The sequence below is a fragment of the Ceratotherium simum genome, chromosome 21, assembly GCF_057802395.1.
Source record: "Ceratotherium simum simum isolate JZ-2026a chromosome 21, ASM5780239v1, whole genome shotgun sequence".
Classification (NCBI taxonomy): domain Eukaryota; kingdom Metazoa; phylum Chordata; class Mammalia; order Perissodactyla; family Rhinocerotidae; genus Ceratotherium; species Ceratotherium simum.
The window spans coordinates 29,985,581-29,992,688 of NC_141920.1; the positions used below are offsets into that span (position 1 = coordinate 29,985,581).

Here is a 7,108-nt window from a genome sequence, read left to right on the forward strand (position 1 = left end):
TTACAGCTTCCGCCACCTGTTGATGTAGGTGACTATGAAACTCATCACCAGCAGCACCTTGAGACCCAGGAGGATAGCCACAAACATAAAGGCAGGCATCTCTGGAGCTCATATCAGTGAGCAGAAGGAGACAATAAATGGGGCTCTGTGAATTTAAATACCTCACTCCACTCAGAGGACAGAGGAGAACCAGCTGATCACAGGAGTAGACGCGAGCTTACCTGGGCTCCCAATGGGCTTGTGTGTGTGTAGGCTGCAGCAGACAGTGTGAGGTTGGCCCGAACGGGAGTCTGTGCCTCATACTGCACTTTATCTGCTAGCACCGCTCAGATCCCTGCACCAAGAAACTCACCAACTGCAAGCCTCCCAGGGTGGAGGTCCCATCGCTATTCTGCTTGGACGTGGGTTGCTCAGCTATCTTGAACATATGGCACTTCTCAGCCACGCGAGATGCACACTCTGTGGATAGAATCTCTGCACGTGGCAGGTAATAGCCACCAAATCCAAGGAGGGTGAAGACTGGGGCACTGCCACTGCAGAAATAATGTAGCTTGCTTCCCATCAGAAAGGACCAGTTTGGAGGTTTTCACCCACATCTGCATATCCTGCTGGGTGAACGTTTCTATTATTTCTGCTGGACAACAACAAAAAAAGGGCATAGAGAAACTGAGTGGTAAGTGGGATCATCCCATGAGAAAGAATTCTTACAGCAGGCAGCTGAAGGCCAGCTCTCTCAGGGAGAGAGAGAATGCAGGTCAGGCCCCTGTTGTGAAGATGTGTTGTTCTGCCAGCCTGGCATTCCCCTCACCCTCTCACTGGTAGTGACACCGGCTATAAAACACACAGGCAGACACAGAGGCTCACGTCCTTGTGGGAAGCTGTCCTTGCCCACTTCAGGTGGTTCTGGAGAGCTGTCAGTCCACACTTGGCTTACCCCTGTCGCCCCAGCCTGGCCAATATTAACCCTCCCTTCTCCGCCCACTCTCCTCCCAGCCAGTCATTCTTTCTCTCCAGCTGATCCTGCTGAACCAAGCAGTGCGCTCCTCTGGGTCTGAACTGCTAGCGAGCAGCTCCCCCTAGTGGAGAAAGTTATCTGAGGACACAAAGGGTGAGAGAGAGAGGACGTGAAGGAGGATTAGGACCCGGGTGGTGGAGGGGGAGACAGAGGATGAGGACGGGGAAGAGGAGGAGGAGGAGAGAAAAAGGGGCAGAGAAAGGAGAGGGAGAGAGAGCACACTGAGCAGTAGAAGAATGAGAATCCTGCACCTGCACGCACCCTGTTCCTGGCTGAGTTAAGAATTCTGGTCTCTCTTTAAAATAGACTTCCCGGAACTTCCAGCTGAACCAGTCTTGATTACTAGCCCTCCCAGAAGGCACTTTGGTGCCCAAAAGTCCTTACTCTCTGCCATTTCCTGCACTCAAGTGTTAAGACTGAGATCTTTCAACCTGAAGAGTGCGTGGAATTGGGGAAGGGGAGTCTCACTCCTTCTTCTTGGTGGGGGTGTGGGGGAGGGAGCGAGGAGTGGAATTTAGGGGGGAATGCCTGCGAGTTTTATCACCAGCTTAGGGCATCCTGCCTCCCATCCCCTTCATCCAGTGCTGCCCTGAGTCACTGACCTACTGTTGTCTACACCCCAGGCAGAAGGCCCCAGTTTCTACCCTGACCCTGCCAGACATGCTGCCCAGAGGGGCTGGGTGAGAGCCCGCACCCACTTTTCTCAGCCTGCTGCCTGAGCAGGGTGATATTCGCCTGGACTGGGGGCAGCTCTAGAGGAAGGCAAGCTCACTCCCGTCCAGCATGGCCTCTGCCTGACATGTGTGCTCCAGAGAGCAGGTCCTGTCTGGCTTTCTCGTGACCTGGGGGGACTCCACGGTCTGGATCTTGTGCCTGTTCTCCATCCAGATGAGCTGCAGGGACGAGGGATAGAAGTGGCTCTCGTGGTACGTGAGATTCACTCTCTGACGCACATGGACGTGTGTCCCAGAGGACTTGGTGATCTTCAGGGTGGGGACAACTAGACAGAGGGACAGAAAGAAACAGCTGATGAAATTACCCCTGCCCACCTGCCCCCTAACTTTCCCTCCCCCAGGAACCAGCACAAGATCTCTCACTCTCTCATCAGTTACCTTTTCTTTAAAGAAAGAAATAATTTTTTCTTGTATGCTCAATGTAAGGCAAATAGAGCTAAATGTTAATATTCATTAATATGGGTCCAGGTACATGAGTGTCTGATATTTTATTTTCTGTATGTTAGAAATATTTCATATCATGAACTATGACTTTAAGAATTACTAAAATACGATGTCCTGAGGACAGGGACTTCATTTTCATCATTGCTCTATCCCCAGTACCTAGAATGGTGCCTGGCACACAGCAGAGATTCACTGTATGTTGAATAAATGATAAATATTTAAAATTAAAAACTAATAACCATGATATTAATAGAGTAAAGATGCTTGGCATGGAAGATTGGGCCCAGAAAATAATAATAATAATAAGATGAAACACTCATAAACAACTCCCTGTGTGCCAGGCAGGATTCTAGGTGCTTTATAAGGAATAACCCATTTAATCCTCACATGAAACTTATAAGGTAGCTCTTAATTTTTTCCCCACTCTAAGAGGAAACTGAGGCACAGAGAGGTTAAGTAACTTACCCAAGATCACACGAGTTGTGAAGCGGGACAGCCAGGATTGAACCAGGTGGTCGGCTCTGGAAGCTATGCCTTCACCGCTGTCCTACGAGATCAGACATGGTAATAAGGAATTCTGGTCTCCCATTTGTGAGATGGGGCTTCAGCCGAAAGAATTTGAAAGCCAATGCTGCCAGGGAAACGATGACCCCCACACCACCCCACTGCCCGCTCACCTTGGAGCACTTGGGAGGGTCTCTGCCAGGGCCCCGCGGGTGACTTCATAGGTGACCTCTGATGAGACATCTTGTCGGGCCAGTGTCACTCACACCTTACTGGGGACGTGATGGAGTAATTGCCTTTGTTGTCAGTCACCAGGTGCTGAGCTGAGGCTGGATGCTCATCTCTGTCCTTCATCCAGCTGACATTGAAATCCCAGGAGCTAAAGGGGCCAGCGGTGCTATAGAAAGGCACCAAATTTCCTGGGGTTGTCCTCCGAGACGTGCCCGTCAGATAGATAAAGGGCTGCCCAGCTACGAAAGAGGGCATGTGACTGCACAGAGTGGGACACATCCAACACCAACAGCCTGTAAGAGATGCCCATGGTGGGTCAGGCCCTGCGGACTTACTGTGCGCCGTGTCTGGCTCCAGCCTCGGGGAGTGTATGAACAGATGATAACAAGCAAACAAGCAAATAAATCATTACGACTGGATCTCAGTGACTTCAGGGAAACGCAAAGAGTGTAGAGATGGAAAATACTGGGGGAACTTATTCTAGACGGGTGGTGGAAGATGGATTCCTGGAGGAGGTGACATTTTGAGCTGAAACTGAGGAATGGATAGGAGCCAGCCATGGGAAGGGGCAGGGAAAGAACATTCTAGAAAAGGGGAAGAGCAGATGAGAAGCATCTCAGATACGAAGAGCTTGGTGGACTTGGAAACTGAGAGTTCTGTAGGACTCCAGCATCATGGGCAAAGAGGTCCAGATCAAGAAGAGCCTTGTGGGACATGGTGACACTCTTGACTCTATTCTGGGTGTGATGGGAAGCAATCAGAGACTTTAAACAGAGGGGAAAGGGGGTCTCATTGGCATATTTTAGGAAATAACTGGGGTTACTGTGTGCAGAGGGGAAAGGAGAGTGGCAGGATGGGAGCAGGGAGACCAGCGGGAAGGCTGGCACAGACCTCCAGGTGTGAGGTGATGGTGCCTGGACTAGGGTAGTGAGACATGGAGGGACCCTAGACATATTTGGAAGAACAGCCAATGGGACTTCGTGATGGACTGGATGTGGGATGAGGGACAGAATGAATTATGGGTAAATAATTCTTAGGTTCTTCTCTTGAGCATCTGGGAGGATGGTGGTTCTAGTTTTTGAGATGGGGAAAACTGGACCCAGTTGGATGGGAGAGGTGTGATGAGGAATCAAGGTTTCCACTTTGGACATAAGTGTGAAGTTGAGAATCATTGCAGGCCCAGATGGTTGTCCTTCCTAATCAGGTCCTTTCCATCAACACCTCATTGGGCCTCCATCCTCTTGCTTGCTCACCTCCAGTGACGGGGAGCTCTCCACCTGAGGCAGCTTCCTGCATCCTCACAAAGCTGGGACTATGACAAAGCACTTCTGATGCTCACCTAGGATCTGTCTCCTGGAGTCATCCCAAGACAACTGCAGGACTAGACTCTTCCCTTCCCCTGAGGACAGAGATCTGACAGCAGGGACCTCTCCAAGTCTTCACCACATCTCCTGAGCACCTGCTCTGAGCCAGTATGGGAGTTGGGTGCTGGAGACACAGAGATGTGTCAGATGGGACCCCTGCCCTCGAGGAACATCTGGTCAGGTGTGTGGGGAAACGAACCAGCATTGACAACACAGGGTGATGGGTGATGAGGGCAGCTCTGGAGGCTTGGGAGCATGTCTTCTTAGCACAGAGCTCTAGTGCCTTCTGCATCATGCTCTCCTCTCCTCTGGTAATCGTCACCCCACCCCACACAGCACCCTGTGATTTATAAAACACTTTAAGGTGTGGGTGCTCATTTTCATCTGCATCTTCACCATGGGAGGCTGGTACTATTGTCCCCACTTTCCAGAAGAAGAAACAGAGACTCAGAGAGATTTAGGGACTTGCACAAGGTCACACCGTGACCTGTCAGTGGCTAAGAAGGGACGTTAAGCAGGTCTACCTGACTTAGGGTCATCACTCAGGGGGTTCCTTTCTCCCTCTGTCTTCCCACCCTCATGCCCTTTCTGACCTAGATCTGGTAGCCACCCAGACCAGAGCTGATGTCAGGGAGACTGGGTAGGAGGTGGGCTCCTCTTTCACTCCCTGACCTCCTCCTGGCCCCTCATCATCGTGTCACATTGTCCTCCTCTTGACCCCCAAGATCCCATCATCTCCATTTCTCACAAGGTCCACATGGGGAAAAGATGCAAAACAGCCCCCTGGCAGGCAGGCACATGGCTCAGCTAGGTCCTCTGGGCCTTGGTCTCCCACCTGCAACACAAAGTGGCTGGATTGTAATCCCCGAGGGCCTCCTGCCTGCTCTGAGGGTCTATGTGGGCAAGACTCAGACTCACCTGCGAGTCCCAGAAGAAGGGTAGGCAGGAGGGAGCCCAGGGCCTTCCCAGGTGTGGCACTCATGGCGAGAGGGTCACAGAGTCTCTGATCTGTGCGGGGCACCAACCCCCAGATGAGGCTCTACATGAGCCCAGGATCCACTGCCTGGTCTCCTGACTGCCTGGGGAGGGCCACGTGCTTCCTGGCCCCCCACCCACCCCCGGGCCTGGAGCAGTGGTTGGAGCCACAGTGAGAGGTGGTCACTGTAACCCAAGCCTCCTTCTAAACACCAAATCTTCAGGCCTGAGGTCTCCAGCCTAGGAGACGTCTGCTGCCTTTGGTCTGGGTGCTGACTGTCTCTGATGCCCCACAAGCCAGAGTGGGAAGGTGCTGGGCTCAGCCACAGCACTGAGCCACAGAGCTCCCTCTGATGTGGTGAGCCTCCTCCATGCTGAACAGACTGACGGAGAGCCTGCTCTGGTCCAGGCCCAGGCATGGCTTCTGGGACCACAGAGAGGATGAGATGGGTCCAGGAAGGGATGGTGAAGTGGGCCTGGACATGTATGACCAAATAAAACAAAAAGAGCGTAGACTTGGAAACCAAGTCCCTGCCCCACCACTTTACTAGGCTCCCACAGCGTCAGCCGGGGCTTCTCCTGTTGTCCAGAATCATCTACCAGGCTCCGAGTTGGGAGAAGATGAATGATAAATGCAGCAGCCATTGCCCTGGCCTCTCCCCTTGATCCCTCACCATCCCCTTACTCTGCTCTGCTCATTGGCTTCCCCAATGGCCAGACCTGACGTATACACCTATAGGTTATGATCTGTTTCCCCGTGAAAAACGACTGGCCATGAGGATTGCTGTCTTTTGTTTGCTGTTGTAACCAGCACCCAGCACTGTCTGGGCACAGAGTAGGTACTGGGTAATAATGAATGAACATGTGGGGCCACGTATGTTCCCAGGGCTGATAAAAAGCAGCAAAGTGTGGCCTGCGCCCCCAGCCATCCCACCTCCCCCTGCTCTGTACACTCAGCTAACTGGGGGGGGGCTAGTCTGCCTGGGGGAGACTGCTATGGAATCTCTCCCCTCACAACCCCCACTGCTGCCTCAGCCAAGCAAGGCACCCCGAGAAGATGAATCCTAGAGATCGGGGTGCCTGCAGGAGGAGGAGGCCGGCCTCTCACCCCCGGGTGTCTTCTGAGGAAGACAGTGGTCTTGCTGCCCCGAGCACGAGAGAAAGGAACTGAAGAGAGAGGGCAGGGCAGAGGGATGGGGTGGCAGGGGAGCAGCCTGAACTTCCCCCATGCAGAGTGGAAGGGGGCGAGGTCCTCGGAGAGACGCCAGGGTGGAGGGTGGCCCAGCTCAGAGCATCCTGTCGACAGCCCACTCAAGACGGCAGCATGGACTCCAGGGGCCGGAGCTGTGGAGCTGAATCAGATCATACCCGAGGGAGCTGTGCAGCTGGCACCCCCTACAACACACACACAAGTGCATGCACACACATGCACACATATGCACACACACATGCACACACACACATGGCCCGCCAAAGGATCCACACCTGCCACCCAATTCAGGGAAGGGAGGGGGAACAGAAGAACGCTTTGCTTCCAGCCCTTCCAGATCCCTCGGTGGAGACTTGGGGGCAGCACTGGCTGTGGTGAGAGAAGGAGGGTATGATGTTGACACTACGCTGGACGCGATGTTGACACTGGGAACCAGCCTAGCTTGGACGGGGCTTTAAACAGGGCCTGATGCAGAATAGCTTTTTCAGAAAAGTTTGATGAAACGATTCATCCATGGTTCCATTCTGCAAGTGTCCAGAAACGTGGGCTCTGCCTAAGAGACCAGAGAGAGGCAGGAAGGAGAAAGTTGACAGAGCCGAGGTGAAAGCAGCGCTCAGAGACCAATGAAACC

At 52.9% G+C, this 7,108-nt stretch overlaps 1 pseudogene; it reads right to left on the reverse strand.

Annotated features, from left to right (window-relative positions):
• LOC147914262 (signal-regulatory protein beta-1-like) lies at window positions 1–5,274 on the reverse strand (annotated as a pseudogene).
• Between the last annotated feature and the right edge of the window lie 1,834 nt (window positions 5,275–7,108).